The sequence below is a fragment of the Suncus etruscus genome, chromosome 5 (assembly GCF_024139225.1).
Source record: "Suncus etruscus isolate mSunEtr1 chromosome 5, mSunEtr1.pri.cur, whole genome shotgun sequence".
NCBI lineage: Eukaryota > Metazoa > Chordata > Mammalia > Eulipotyphla > Soricidae > Suncus > Suncus etruscus.
Window position 1 is genome coordinate 93142427 of NC_064852.1, and position 17169 is coordinate 93159595.

The following is a 17169-nucleotide window of genomic DNA, read 5'->3' on the forward strand; positions in this document are numbered from 1 at the left end:
TCAAACCCAGAATTCTCACATCCAAAGCATTTGGTAGTCCTTGGAGTCATCACCCTGGATCAATGCTTTTATTTTTCATGTGTTGGTGATGGTTCGAAAAGAGAATTATTTCTGGTTTTGAAATGAAATTATTCCTTTTTAAAAAATAATATCTTTATTTAAGCACCATGATTACAAACATGTTTGTAGTTGGGTTTCAGTCATAAACAGAACACCTCCCTTCACCAGTGCAATTTCTTAGTGACAGGCTACTGCTTTGTTTGCTTTGGTACCATACCCAGCAGTGCTCAGGAATCACTTCTGGAGGGGATCAGGGGACAGGGATTGGGATGCAAGAGACTGACCCAGGTGGGTCACATGCAAGGCAAGCACCCTACCCACTGTACATCTCTCTAGCTCTGAGTTTTGTTACACACTGTGCCTTCCCCTTCATTTCTCCTTTCACCCTTCTTGCCTTTATATTATTCCAAATTCAATCTATGTGATTTGGTTCTTTTTATATTTGTTTGTTTATTTATCTTTGACAGAAATTCTCTCTACTTGTTTCTTATTTTTGATCAATTGCATCCTTAAGGAAATTGACAGCATAAACTGAATCCAAACCTTTTGTGATTTTCCCTATCATCTTTTAGATGCTTGGTTGATATCAATAGTGGGGTTACAGCTCACTTGAAGTGATTCTAACCTGTTATCAGAGGAGAAATTAAGCTCTTCCTAAAAGAGAGTGAATCTGGAATGTCTTGAAGCTGTGGGGTGAATATGTCCCTTTAAACTTAGATGACATCACCAGAGAGAAGTCACAATCCATGATGGGAGACACCTAGCCCCAGAATCTACACCATAATCTCACCTGACCCAGGTTGCTTTTATCCTTGTGTCCTGATAAGTATTAACCCTGGTCCACTAATTCTGAATGCTCCCTCTGCCAATGGTTATTTTCGCTCATCTCCTCCAGCCACATCAAAAATACGGCAAAATAACACTTTATTTCCCTTTTGATACTCCATTAGGAATTGAACTCCTAAAGTCATGAAATCACAGTGAAAGCCTCAAAATGATCAAGTTGGAATGGCAGTGAGAAGCGTTCCCTCTTTTGACAAGACTGACATTATCAGCTAGAAAAAGCTTTATTGCTGTTTCAGTCTGCACCTCACCAAGAAGGAAAATGATTTCAAAATCGAGTTGAAAATTCAACTAGACGATGAGTTCTTCACTTGTCTTTCCTTGGCACTGGGCAATTTTCAGCGAGATACTTTTTTCAGTAGAGAAGCTAGAAAGAAGCCCCATCCACCCCTGCAGGGTTTGTAATAATGTTAAATATAAATAAATCTACTTGATTAATGTTGCATTTGAACTGTGCCCACTCCAGTTGCTTATGGCCAAGTCATGACCTCTGGGATCTTGGTCTGTGATCGTTATTTGAAAGGCAGTTATTGTTGTTAGAATAAGACATAATGAGCTGGTGTAGAAACTGGGCAGGCCCTTATAAGAAAAACAAAACAAAACAAACAAACAAAACAAAAAAACAAAAAACTATGTCCTTATAAAATGGGAAAACTTGAACCCAGAGATGCTTAGAATGAAAATCAAGTAGAAAATTTAGCTGTCATAAGCCAGAAAAGACTACCAAAAGCCCCTGGTAGGCTGGCACAGATTACATTCAAAGAGTTTCTGAAAATCAGGGTGTCAGAGAGCAGCCCTGAGTGAATTGGCCTAAAATTAGGATATCACAAGGATTAAGAAAAATTGACAGACATAAGAGGGAAAGAAAAAGGGTCAGGGGATTCCTGGCCTCTTGGTTTGAGAGCCCTAACTGTGCTTCAAGTATAGTATTTATTCTTTAGGACCAGTAAACACAGAGAGAAGGGCAAATGTTGACAGAATAGACAGTTGTCTACTATAAGAAGACACCCAGTTATTAGCCCAAAACAAAGGTGTTACCCTCCCCCTAATTTCCTCTTTCCTTTTCACCTAGCCCTTTGATATACTATAAAACTATACCTGGATTTTACTTAACCCTTCCCACCCAGTTGATTTTTTTGTACTGAGAATAAAGAGCTGTTTTGGTTTAGCACACTTCGAGAGGGAGAAGCCACTGACTTCATGACTCTCTCCTGACTGGCTTGGTTTATTAATTCGTCACCACTACCCTTCATCAAACTCCTCTGCCTGGGAGTAGAAATAAGGTATTGGGGTGATCTCAAAAATCCTGGGAATTTATTTTACAGCTTATCTATGCTAATCTAACCTGACTAGACCTTTATGTATCAAAGGGGCCTGAGGCAGTTGATGCAAATGTCTGGATTGTCTTCTGGAAGAGGTGGACAATAAAAAGATAGAAACAGAACCCCCAATAATAGAGTGTTCCCTAAGGGTGCAGACTTCTGGTAATTAATAATTAAGGGTCCCTAAACCACCTCTCCTCCTCTCTTCAGTTTATAAGCTCTTTAGCTAAATATATTCATTTCCTGAATGTTCTCATATCTAATACCATGGCCCAACTAATCCTTAACTGGGGACTTCTCCTCTCCATAATGGGAGACTGTGATGCTCTTAAGCCTCTAGGCTGTGTACTAAGTAGGCTCTGGCAGTTGTGGGAATCTCATATAAGACCTTCTTTTGTTTGTAACTGCTCTATACTGACTAACATTCTGCAAAATCACCAGAGGTTTGAAACAGGAGAGCTGAGCAGGGCTGCAGGAGATCTATGAGTGGCAGAGCAAGTGGGAGATCCAGGAACTGCCAACTTCAGCCAAATCTTGCAGGAAGTCAGTTCTTATGGTGTCACTTCTTGGCATGTGGCCATGGTGAGGAATTGAGCAGCTTCTCTATTTCTTATCCATTAGCCTCTGCTGCTGAAGGAGGAAGGGAACAATTTCTGTCCCAGCAGACTATTGATATGTGCAAGTGTGCACACATGTGCACATTTTAGAAGGGTCACCACTGGCAGTTTCTTCTATTTTTTAAATTTTATAAAATTTTGTTATAAGAGTGACTTATCAAGGTGTTCAAAATGCTATAATTTCAAGCTGTGTCATGTATTAAAATTTTTCAGGGGCCGGAGAGATAGCATGGAGATAAGGCATTTGCCTTTTATGCAGAAGGATGGTGGTTCTAATCCCGGGACCCATATGGTCCCCCATTGCCAGGGGCAATTTCTGAGCATAGAGCCAGGAGTAACCCCTGAGTGTTGCTGGGTGTGACCCAAAAACCAAAAAAATATTTTTTTCAAATACCAGTCTCCCCACTGTTTTCCCCCAATTTTCCACCCACCATCATCATCTGCCTCCTAGTAGACACACACTTACTTCATGTTGCTTGTTACAACACAGAGGCAAATGAAATTATATCAAAGGTCAATTTAAAATAATTGTTTTATCTCTCCATGGTATTACTGAAGTCATTGTCAAAGGATTAACTGGGTTGTAGTTGGTACTAGTTGAGTCTTCTATGCTACTGTTTAAGTAGACTGAGCTTGATAAATTTCTATGTAACTTTCCCATCAGATTTCCTGTTATACTACTAGGTTGACACGACTATAAAATTTTTAGGTGTCAGGGCCAGAGCAGTGGCATGAGCCATAAGGTGTCTGCCTTGCCCAAGCTAGCCTAGGACGGCGTGCAATTTGATCCCCTGATGTCCCATATGGTCTCCCAGGCCAGGAGCAATTTCTGAGTGCATAGTCAGGAGTAACCCCTGAACATCACCGGGTGTGGCCGAAAAAAATTTTTTTTGAGATGTCAAATGACCACAAGGTCCAGGGTCTATAGATCTGAAACAAATATGGTGGCTTAACTGTTTGATAAGGATAAATCTTGGAGGGGCCAGAGCAGTGGAGCAAGAGGTAGGGTGTTTGCCTTGTATGCGAATAATCTAGGATGGACCACAGTTGGACCCTCCAGCATCCCATATAGTCCCCCAAGCCAGGAGCATTACCAGGTGTGCCCCTACCCAAAAAGACTCAAGCAGTGGGCATGAATGTGTCTGTAAAAAAAAAATCCAGAAAATAATTAAAGTGGTATTTCCTCTATAGTTTTATGACTCATCTGACAGATTGAAATAGTGTCTCTGAGAAGAGAGCAATTTACTCTGATCTCACCAGTTGAATTAGGGTCAATAAACTGTAACAAAGCATAATATTTAGGGGCACATGCATAACTCCCCTCCAGGGGAAAAAAGCTCTACAGCTAACTCAGTTAGGTCCCATCAATCCTTCCAAGAACACACAGAGCTAGTCTGCTGTGCCCATTACACTGTCACCCAAGTTTTTACGCATATAGTCACCAGATTTTTATTTATTGGATAGATAAATGTCTTCTTTCATACTTTTTAAATTTGTATCTAATATAAAATAAGAAATATAAACTTCAGATGTCAGAGCAGATTCATTCTGCTAGATGGGATTGAATGTTTAATGGGACATTTTTTAAAAATTAAATTTAAGAAACCAGAGCAATAATATGGGTGAGTACTTGTCTTGTAGCAATTGAACTGGGTACAATGCCCCACATCCCCTATAGCTCTTGGAACTCACAGGGATAATTCCTGAGTGAGTGCAGAACCAGGAGTAACCCTTAAGCATTGCTGGATGTGCCCACCTCCCAATAAATTAATTTTAAAAGTAGCCTCCAAAAATTATCTTTTTGCATCTAGAATTTTGGTTTAAACTTTACTATTTCCTAGTGCTAACTCATCAAATGAAATTAGCTACCAGGTATTTGAAGGTAAAGAGCTGATTTTGCAGCTCATTGAAGTTCTAAGGGTTGCCCTGCATTTAATTGAAAAAGTTCTTTACATTGATTTTTTTAAATATTTATAATGATTTCTAAACTATCAACTGGTGAAATTAACCAAGTGACTGGGGAAAAATACTTGCCTTCAAATAATAATAGATTGGCCAAAATTTAACTCTTTTTTCTCTTCCTCTCTCTCCCTTCTTTTCTTTCCCTCACATAAACACACAAACACATATTCTTCTGGGTTTTTTTTAAACTATAGTAAAAAGATTTATATAGATGAAGAAGCATAGTATTTTGCTTTGGGGTCATATTCAGTGGTGCTCAGGTCTTACTCTGATTCTGCACTCAGTAAACACTCCTGGCAATGCTCAGGGCACCTTATATGGAGTCAGGGATCAAACCAGGGTTGCTTTCACTTAAAACACCTGATCCTCTGTCCTATCTCTCCATCCCTGAGAAATCATATTTTTAAAATACAAAGTCTTCAATTAATAATTTAAAATGAACCATCAAAAATGGATTTCATCACACACTATAAAGAGATTACCAGTGATGAATGGAAACAGTGGAACCTAGGAGACATAAAATTGGAATCAAGTATCTTTTTCACTCCTCTGGCTGTTTCGGTACTGCTGGATGACCCTGTGTGTGGAGTGACAGAACCCCAATTTATTATAATGCTACCTGATAAGTTTCAGAATTCAGAAATGTTAAGAATGTGGACCTGTCATTGAGTACATATGTCATACATTCTATAATTTCCCTCTTGGAGACTGGGCAGCTCTCCACAATCAAACACAATCATATTTCTGCAACTCAGTGTTTGCAATGTTTGTACCAACTGGTATAAATAAAATTATCAATGGTCTCATATCCAGTCACGCTATGTTTAGCTGCCAAGGTTTCAAAACTAAAATAACCTCCACTTTTCTGAAAATATTTTTTATTTATGAACTGTATGATTAGAGTTCTAGAATTCTTTTCCATGCAACTTAACACAAAGTTCATGAGCATCTTTGAAAAATGTACAAAGGTGAGCAAGACAAATCAGAGTTTCCTGGTATTACAACAGGAACTGAAGGTTGCAGGGTGAAATTATTTGACTCCAGGCCAAAGATAATCTTTGTAAAAGTGGGAACCAAACATGGGTTTTCAGAGATGAGAAAATATACTGGGAGAGCACAAAAATATATATTCTCAAGTTCCAAACTCTAGTAGGGTGAGGTAATAATCTCATCACCTGACTCATCCATGGATACCTCCCCTTATGGAAATCTAATGACCAACCGTAGGAGGTCCCAGAAAGTTCCAAGGGTGCCTCAAATGAAAATCTCAAGAAATGAGGGGATCAGAATTAACTTCATCTGTCCAGGTTTTATGTGTAATGACTTTTTAACAGGTTTTTTTTTTTTTATAGTGAGAGGTTCTCCCAAGCATTCTTCAGGGGCTAACAATCACTACTAGCAATAAACAGTCAACTGGGACAGATGGTTGAATGCTGGGCCAGAAAAGGCAGTGCTGCTTGGGCACTGTCATGCCAGGGACTGTCCTGGATAGTTTTCAAGGGCATCTAAAGCTTTACCAGTCATACTGGAGTGGAGGTGGGGCAAATGGATGCTGAGCAGACCCTAACCCATCTCACTGGCCCTGAAATGCCTTTTTCTTTTTAATAATACAACTTCTATAAATTGAAATTGTTTTAGAAAGGCCTGAAGAATTTTTCTTCACTTTTTTATAACCTCTTGTTGAAAGAGCATAAATGCCAGTTCGTTTTACCTGTGCCAGGAATGCTCAAATCCAGCCGAGAAGAGAGAATTTATACTTCAGGAGTAAGACGATGCCTTCAAGAGTGATTCTCACAGAGAGAATGCATAAAAGGGAAGATGACCTCACAGTGGAGCAACCAGCAGAAACTTCCCAGCCAAGCGTTCTAAGCAACCAGAGTCACAATTAATCTTGTGATACAGGTGCCCTGAGAGGATAAGAATGACACTTTTCCTTAGGGTTTTTCCCCCACCAAAAATAGAAAACCCCAGCTGGAGAGATTGTACAGCGGTAAGGCATTTGCCTTGCGTACAGCCGATCCACACGACGGATGGTGGTTCGAACCCCGGCATCCCATTTGGTCCCCCGTGCCTGCCAGGAGTGATTTCTGAGCACAGAGCCAGTAGTAACCCTGAGTACAGCCAATTGTGACCCCAAAACCAAAACCAAAAACAACAACAAACAAAAGCCCATACCCCACACATGTTAACAATAGGAAAGTCAGTGAACACAGAGCCAGGAGAACCCCTAGGCCTAGAGAGTAGAGCAGCATTTCTGGGGTGTGGGGGGCAAATGAACCATAGGAGTTCCCAGAATGTTCCAAGGGTGCCTCAAATGAAAATCTCAAGAAATGAGGGGATCAGAGCACATGACTAGGGAGATAGTAGCACAGGGGGGATTACAGGTGAAAATTGTATAAATGAAGGACCACAGAATGAGATTTGGATGGCAAATGCGAAGACCGGGGCCACAGACAGGAAACAGAGTTGGAAGAAGGTCATGATGAGGGAAAGGTTGAGAAGCCCAGGTCTAGAAATACCTAAGGAGACATGAATACAAATGAAATGTGGGGAGCGGGTGGGGGTGAACTGGAAAGGAGCAAGCAGGTGCTTCTGAAGAGTCTAGACCAGTGGTGGGCAACCTTTTTTTTTTTTTTCAACTGAGCAAATCTCACCAAAACCATGATTGACCTTTATTTTGAGAGCCACACAGGGCGCACACTGACAGAGGCTAGGAGCAGAGTCCTGACTCCTGGAGCGGTCGCCCGGCACATAGAAGAGCCGCATTAAAATGTGTAAAGAGACGCATGTGGCTCGTGAGCCGCAGCTTGCTGACCACTGGACTCTAGACTAATATAATAAATAATGTGGTTTTCTGGATTCAATATTATACTTATTGCAATATAGACTCTATACATGTAAGATATTAAAATAGGAGAGTAGTGAACACAGTGCCAGGAGAAAGTCTTGAACAATGCTGGTGTGACCCCAAAACTAGTGATCGTGCCTGGCAGTATGGAATGTCAGGGATTGGACCCAGGTGAAACTCATGTAAGGCAAGTATCCTACTCCCTGTACTATTGCTCCAGTCCACTATCCTGTGTGTGTGTGTATGCGTGTGTGCATGTGTGTGTGTGTGTGTGTGTATGTGTGTGTGTGTGTGGTTTTATTTGGGCCACACCTGGTAAAAATAAAGCTCTGCACTCAGGAATTATTTCTGGTTGTACACAGGGATTATATAGGATGCCAGGGACCAAATTTCAGGTCAGCCACATGCAAGGCAAGCACCCTACCAGCTGTACTATCCCAACCCCACCAAAATTGTTTGTTTTTGTTTTGGGACCACACACTGCAGTGATGCTTGAAGGGTTACTCCTGGATCTTCACTCAGGAATCACTCCTGGCAGCCTTGGGGAACCATAAGGGATGCTAAGGATCCAACCCAGGTCAGCCACATGCAAGGCAAATTCTCGACCCATTCTGCTACCACTCCAGCTCCCAAAAATATGTTTTAAATTAGAATATTGTGAGATTGAAATAAAACTTTCAGAATCCTTTATTACTCTCTCTTCAGAACATCCTGTTACTGAATAAAGGGTTTTCATTAGTCAGACTACAAATAGAGTTGTGTGAGATTGGATTATGTCACTTGGTTTTCCTGAGGTCAGAGATCATAAATTTGTGCTTTCTAAAGGGCTTGCTATGTACTTGCTAATTCTGAAAAGAGCTGGTCCAACCCAGAGCTTCTGAAACCGTGTGTGCTCAGGCCCTTGGCCACTATTGACAGAGGATTAAGTTTATAAAGACCCACGAGCTCTGTCACAGATTAGCAGTTGGCAGAACTTGGGAGTGTTCCTTGTCTTGCACTGTTTGGACAACCCTAAAATGTAGCAGCTGCTGGGGGTGGGGATAAGCCTTCCCACTTGAAAGCCCCCTAGTGCATACAATGGGGAAAGCTGGGTTTACCCCTGGCTGTGAGCAGTAGAGCTTGCAGCTGGAAAACTCTTGTCTCAACAGGCTGTGTCTCTTGTTTGCCTTGTCAGGCAAATAGAGTGGCTGGAGTGTGGGTGACAGGTTAGAAAAGCATCCAAAAGAATGAGGAGAATGAATCCCCTCCCTTGGGATTAAAAAGATCTTGTTTTAAAAGTTTGATCTTTCTCTGCAACAGGGAAAGTTCAACTCTCCTTGGTCTTGGTTTGGCAGGACAAGGGAAAAGCTAAAGGGATTACAATTTAAATAGAAGTCTTGTTGTCCAGAAAGAAGACCTTGAAGCAGAGTCACCCTCCCTGTCACCCCCTCACCACCCCCACTGCTGCACACTCTTTGAGCCCCTGGTATGACTAAACTACACAGATAGCAGAAAGGCAACTTCCAGGAGGGTTCGGTGGTGTGTGGAGCCAGTTTGAGTCTCCTGAGTTCCACGGGCTCTTCTACCATCAGACTCTCACTCTGCTGAACCCCTTCACACAGGCCTTATGTATATATATTTTATTTAAGCACTATGATGACAGACATGTTCATAGTTGGGTTTCAGTCATAAAATGTACACCTTCCTTCACCCAGTGCAGCCTTCCTGCCACCAATCCCCCCATTTCCCTCCTCCTCCACACCCTTGGCTGTCTGCAAGACAGGCATTCTATTTTTCTCAGTCACTACCATTGTCATGGTAGTTGCTAGTATAGTTATTTCTCTAACTGCACTCACCACTCCTTGTGGTAAGCTTCATATTGTGGGCTGATACTTCCAGCCCTCTCACACAGGCCTTTTTTTTTTAATATATATAGTTCAAGGATTAGCTCATGTTTTAATGCAGAAGCCCTGGGCCCAATACCACATGGTCTCCTTAAGCCCCACTAGGAGTGAATGTTCAGTCTCCACTAAGAATTGCTGAATGTGGAGCCAAAACAAAAACAAAAACAAATTTCTATAAAAATTTCGAAAAACACAAAGCAAATTTATGATACTCTAAAGCTAACTACATAATCAACACTACTATATATCAACCTATGTATATAATGCATCTAATGTATATAATGTTTATCAACCTATATATATAATCCTTTGCCAAATGCACTGGAATACTTAGCATAAGTACTCACAACATATGTACTCACAACAGGTATTTTAGGGCATGCAGTTACTTAAAATTATAAAACTATCAATACTTGAAATTATAAATATAAAAATATCAAACTCACTATCAGGTGCCTTAAATTAAGAGACTATTAAGTAAGTTCCTAATTTCCTTAACCACTTCCAAAACTTCCACTATTTTTCTTTTTTTTATTGTAAGAATTTATTCAAGAGACAAAATTGATTAACATAATGATGTAAACTAACATAACATAATACAGTGACATAATATAACATATAATATAATTGATATAATAATACATGTAAGTCAAAGAAAGTTTCTGATTAAAAACACAATTTTTTTTCCATAATGGCTTACATATCTTTCACAGTAGTATTTTAGGTACATATTAACATTGAATCAGGGGAATACCCATCACCAAATATGTCTTCCCCCCATTCCAGTTCCCTTTCTACAACCCATATACCCCACCATCACCCCCCCGGGCTGCTAGAGTAGGTGGACCCCTCTTTGTCTGGCTTATTATTAGTGATCACTAAACTGTTTGGTCCTGGAACCCTTCCTTGTTTCCCCCTCTATTTAAGAGGCAAAGCTAGATAAATCGAAGTATGTGGTTTTGTTTGAAGGAAAGAAAAGCAATAGATTGGGGTACAAAATAAGAGGAAAAAAATTAAAAAAGAAGTCAAAGTCAAATATGCTGAAAATGGGCGGAGTCCCTCTAGAGGCTTCCAACCTCAGTTTGAGAGAGGATGTGAAAAAGGTAATTGAAACAACACAACAATACAGAAAGAAATATCGAATTAAATAACCAGTGAGCACTACAGCAATAAAGACAGGCACCACACAATAGTCTCAGTTCTAAAAATAAAATCATGCTTGAGTGCAAAAAAGAAAAGAGAAAGACAAGACAAAATAAAATAAAATAACATTGGAGACATCAACCTTAATCTCCACACCAAAATAAAGATGTCAAAAAAAAAAATTGATCAGGGGCCGGGCAGTGGCGTTAGAGGTAAGATGCGTGTCTTGCCTGCGCTAGCCTTGGACAGACCGCGGTTCGATTTCTGGCGTCCCATATGGTCCCCCAAGCCAGGAGCAACTTCTGAGCGCATAGCCAGGAGTAACCCCTGAGTGTCACCAGGTGTGGCTCAAAAACAAACAAACAAAAAAAATTGATCAATCGATAAATAAACATGGAAAAATGATTGTTTTGTGCTTTTTTTTCCCTTTTCTCCCCCCCCCCCCGCATAGGCACAGTAACTATTGGGGATATTGTAGAGGGAATTCCCTTGACCTAGGAGATACAGGGTTTCTCCACCACTGAAGTATACTGTCATGGGATTAACTGTAGACTCCTTGCATGACCATTTACTCTCCCCTTGTTGCTTTCGTGGTGTCACACAGGCCTCTTAATCAAACTCTTCATTTTAGTCAATTCATCTTTCTGTTATTGGTTCAAAAAATTCATAACTCTTGGTTTCTTCCATTCCCAATAAACTATCTCATTAACATTATAATTGTTTCATTTATTTTATTTCCTAAGAATAAAATTTCTGCATTTTTTCATTAAAGAAATTTCTTTCTATTCCTGATACCTGACTGGTATATATATCCCACTGCTCAATAAATAGCTGTTGAGTAAATGAATCAGTGAATGAGTACTCTTTATCCTGTTACTTTTTGTTTTGTTTTATGGGATCCACACCAAGCGGCACTCGGGGGTTATTCCTGACTCTGCTCAGAAATTACTTCTGACACAGGGCTGAAGAAGTGGCGCAAGAGGAAGGGCATCTGCCTTGCATGTGCTAACCTAGCATGGACTGTGGTTTGATCCCTGGCATCCCATATGGTCCCCCAAGCCAGGAGCGATTTCTGAGCGCATAGCCAGGAGAACCCCTGAGCATCACTGGGTGTGGCCCAAAAAAAAAGAAAGAAAGAAAGAAAGAAAGAAAAAAGAAAGAAGAAAGAAAGAAAGAAGAGAAAAAGAAAGAAAGAAAGAAAGAAAGATAAAAGAAAGAAAGAAAGAAAAGAAAGAAAGAAAGAAAGAAAGAAAGAAAGAAAGAAGAAAAGAAAGAAAGAAAGAAAGAAGAAAGAGAAAGAAAGAAAAGAAAGAAAGAAAGAAAGAAAAAGAAAGAAGGAAAGAAAGAAAGAAAGAAAGAAGAAAGAGAAAGAAAGAAAAAAAGAAAGAAAAAGAAAGAAAGAAAGAAAGAAAAGAAAGAAAGAAAGAAAAGAAAGAAGAAAGAAAGAAAGAAAGAAAGAAAGAAAGAAGAAAGAAAGAAAGAAAAAGAAAGAAAAGAAAGAAAGAAAGAAAGAAAAGAAAGAAAGAAAGAAAGAAAGAAAAAGAAGAAAGAAAGAAAAGAAATTGCTTTTGACAAGCTTGAGAAACCATATGGGATACCAGGGATCAAACCCTTGTTGTTGGCATGCAAGGCAAAGATCCTACCCTCTGTGCTATCACTCTGGCTCCCTATCCAGTTACTCTTTATCAATGACTAAACTAGAAAACTACATGCTCTGTTTTCTTGTCTATTAAATATAAAAGAAAGTCCTAGAAAACTACTAGAACAATGTCTGCTTTGCTTATACAAAGCAAAGAAACATGCTCCTTTTTCTACTTCCTGACCTCAGCATTTTTCTATTCCCAGGGCCTTGTTCAGTATAGAGCTAGTGCTCAGTAACTATTTTTTAAATGAATGAAGGCATGACACCACCTTAGGAGCAGTATTCTTAGGGAGTATTGATGCTCATATTAGAAGCATTATTTTTCCATCATCAAGGAAAGGCTGAGCATTGAGGTATATGTTGGGCAGATAACCCAATACCCAGTATTTGTCCATCTCCAGACTTCTTACCATGTGAAAAGAATAAGTCCCATTAAATTAAATCACTTGATTTAGTCTTTGCAGCCAGAAACATCCTAACCAATTAAAAAAATTTTCCTTTTTTCTATTGTTTCCTTACTCATTTCCTGTATTCAAACACACCTTTCCTATAAATGAGTGATTTTTCCTAGGTTTGAGAGACTTCACAATCCCCGGGAAAATAATTTGAGATCTTCACAGATATAAATTTCTATGTGAAGTCTTTTGGTATGAACACTTTTTTGTTGTTGTTGTTGTTGTTGTTTTGTTTTGGGGCCACACCCAGCGGTGCTCAGGGTTACTCCTGGCTGTCTGCTTAGAAATAGCTCCTGGCAGGCACAGGGGACCATATGGGACACCGGGATTCGAACCAACCACCTTTGGTTCTGGATCGGCTGCTTGCAAGGCAAACACCGCTGTGCTATCTCTCCAGGCCCGGTATGAACACTTTGTTGACAAACCTATGGAATCCAAATACAATATTTGAAAGCAATGTGTTAAGTGCTATAATAAAAGTTCTAATAATGTGTTTTGGGAGCACACACAGAGATATATAAATGACTCATTTTAAAATTCTGAGTACTCCCCAGAAGTCTGACTTGTTGTTAAGGAGTGTGCATTGTAAGTATGAGATCTGGGCTCAGTCCCAGGCACCATACCACCCCCGCACACACACACCTTAAAAAAAATACAGTGCTATCTTCAATATGCTATCCTCTATTCATTCTCTTATTCTATTTTCAGCAAGAGGGACCTTCTCACCACCTTGATCTTCTGCCACTTCCTATTTCCTCATGAGGTTTCTATTAATGCAAGATTTGGAAATTAAATCAATGGGGTAGTTCCAAGTAAAAGAAAATCTTTATTGTTCATTTCCTTTGGCTAACATATATAAATTCAAGACAAAGGGGTTCTTTTTCAAGTCCACTATGTAAGAGTAGATCAAAGTGTTTGGGTGACCAGCTAATTTAGTACTGACTTTTATACAACTTTTCTCTTTATTCCCTACAAAGCTCTTCCTCCTTAATCCCACCATCAAAAAGGACTATAGATGTGACGTCTTCAATATTGCACCAGAGACTATCAATAAACTGATAGAAAACTTAACCACATTTAACTTTTTTTGTCCATCATGGTCTTCCATAAGACAAATAAACCTAACCCAGCTTTTCTGGAATGTATATTATTTTCCCACCCTTATTAGAATGTATTAAAATACGTTGTAATACTTATTGAGCATTAAGTATAATTCTTAGAGATGAATGTGTGTATATATGTGTTTATATATACATGAAGGCCATATTCTTTGAAGCAATGATACATCCTAATTTTTTCTCAGCATAGAGAGATGCTCTAGCTTTCCTTGTTCATTCATGTTTCTAGATCAATGTGCTGGCCTCTAAGAGTTTAAAGTCCAGCATCTATGATTAGAAGTAGCATGATATTTCACATTCTTTGATAGAGTTACCTTGATCTTTCATCCAGAAGTATCTTATAATCACTATTCAAGACTCATCACCTAATGATAAGAGATTAAGGAGGAAATCCTAAAATGGATTTTGGTGGGTAAGTTTAGAGGCCACCCCTACCAGTGCTCAGAGACTACTCCTAGCTATACTTGGAAGACCAAACAATGCCAGGATCAAACCTGATTCTCATGTATAGAAAGCATCCACTTCAGCCCATTGAACTGTCTTTCCAGCCCCTGAAGGAGTTTAATAGCTCAACATTTATAATAGAAGAATTCTGTGCATTGGAGGAAGCACAGCCTGGTGTGCTTATGCTTCTTCTGACTGCACTCCTATTGGTGCCTGGGGTCATCTGGGATTCCAGAAATCAAACTTGGGTCTGCCATATGTGCAAGCAATTGCCCTATCCAGTATACTGTCTCTCTAGCCCCAGAATTTGGTGCTTTTATAGTTTGCATGAATGAATCACTGGCTACTAATAAATTACTGCATGTGATTGTTACAGAGACCAGACATTGCCTCAACCCCCAAATGCTAATGTTCTCTAGTTTAATATACAGTGGTAGAGTTGTCCTTTATAGATTTAGTCCTTATAGTACATGCTTGAAATATGTCCTAATGAAGTAAACTATATGAAGGGTCCTGATGATATAGGTAAAAGGTATTTAAACAAAGACCCTCTATGAATGTGTCTGAGTTGGCATGAGGAAAAATAAGAGAGAAGAAGAGAACAAGGTAAGAAATCAGAAATGGTGGGTGTTTGGTTTGCTGCACCATATGGGAGGACTGGACAGAAGCCATCTGGGCTGGAACAGATTGTTTCAGGCTGTGAGAGCTGCCAGATCACAGGATTTCTGGGATTTCTCTTTTTTCCCTTGGGAAGGCTGCAAATTTAATTCTAAGCATATCCTAGTACAGGAATGTAAACTATGTGTCCCGAACCAGGATGGCAAAGGGTCTCATTTTTATCCATCGAATCTCAATGAAACCTCTAGAAGAATAACTCTTTGTTGGGGAGGGCTATATAATGACCCAATAGTTTAAGTCACACATTAGACGATCCACTGGGATGCACAATGAACAAGGCAAAAGAAAAATTTGGGATATATTTGGTCTGAAAGAAAAATGAATTTGTTTAGCCCAGGATCTGTTCACACTCCCTAGATTCACGGTGGGGATTTTGTGCTGGCTTTGAGGCAAGTATTGTTTTGGATGAGGAACATCAGTCCTCTTCACAAGCTTTACCTTTCCAGACTGAATTCTCCAAAGTATACGGATGAACCAAGTTCCCTACTATTTTCCTGAAAGACCAGAATTTTTTTACATTTTATTTTAGGCACCATGATTTACAATTTTGATAATGGCAGTGTTCCATGCATAAAATATTGCATTGCCACCAGAATGTAGCTTCCCTCCCACCATTGTCCTCTTTCCCTATATCCCCACAGTGGCAATGCTTCCTTTTAAAGACCAGTTCTCAGTTTCTGTTGCCTTTGAGTATTTGTACTTCTTCACTATGTTCCTTTATATCCCACATATGAGAGAGATTATTCTGTTTCTGTCCCTCTGCTTCTGAATAACTTCACACAGCATGATGCTTTCAAGATCCATCTACATAGCAGAAAACTACATGACTTCACCTTTTCTTGTAGCAGAGAAGTATTTCATTGTGTATAAGTGCATAGTTTCTTTATCAAGACATCTGTTCTTAAAAGGATAATAATTCTTAATTATGGGATTCTGGTGTTTTCAGTTAGGAATGTTTTTTTAATTAGGTAAGGTAGGATGAGAACAATGCTTCTGCACATAGGGCTCTTTAGGATGCATACTTCTTAAATAACCATGGATTGTTAAACAGAGATTATAGATGAAAAAGAGCCTCCTTTTATTTTTATTTATTTAATTTTATTCTATTGGAACCATTGTGATTTACAAAGTTCTTCAAAGTTGGGTCCTTCAGACATACAAAGAATCAGGCCTAATCCCACCACCAGTGTTGACCTCCCTCCATCATGTTTCCAGAGTATACCACCCTTTGCCCTTCAGTCTGCCAGTATAACAGGCCCATTTAAAGTTTAGATTGTTAGAGTTTGAGTCTCTTGATACCATTGTTTGACTTCAATTATTGACTTTGGCTTGGATATTTAGTTCTGTCCTTTTTGAACACAACCAATGCACCTGATACCGTTTGGCCCCTGGTCCCCATCTTTTTATATTTGTGTTTCTCTTCATCCACTCAATTTCTTTCCTTCTTGCTATACTCTGGGGCCAAGGGTGTTCAAGACAAATCCCATTTAGGTCTTCGCATTTCTTCATGGAGTTAGTCTAAATACCACATATAAGTGATAGCATTCTATATTTATCCTCTGGCTTACTTCATTTAACATAATAACTTCCAGTTTCATCTATGTTGCTGCAAATTGCATGATTATATCATACCTTACAGCTATGTAGTATTCCACTGTATATATGTACCACATCTTCATGATCTAAGGACTGTCCTTTTAGAAGATTAGAATTATTAAATATTCATCTCAAACCTTCTGAGAAAAAATTAAAATCTGAGTAACTAAGCCAAACTTTAGAAAATTCAAGATACCAGAGCACTGAATTCCCCAGTCTTTTACAAGGTCACAGAAGAGCAAGGTCACAGAGGAATGGGCCTTTGCCTAAAGCAATTAAGTGTACCCCTGTTAAACTTGATTGCAATTTCCTGTGTGGGGGTGTGAAGTGGTTATGCACACTCAGGGGAGGGGGAAATGGGAAGGGTTATGGACAAAGGTTCAGCATGACAGAAAACAGGAAACTGAACATAAAATAAGGGAAGGGCATATCAGTTGTCTTAGACAACAAACCAACCAAAAGTGATTTATAGAAGACTGGTTAAGCAGAAGTCTTAATTGTAACAAGAATATCAGAATGATGATTCAGGGACATTATGGATACATAGTCAATATGTGA

At 39.4% G+C, this 17169-nt stretch overlaps 1 pseudogene; it reads left to right on the forward strand.

Moving 5' to 3' along the window:
- The window catches only part of LOC126008629 (histone deacetylase complex subunit SAP18-like), a 60636-nt pseudogene that overhangs the window by 17143 nt on the left and 26324 nt on the right, over window positions 1-17169 (forward strand).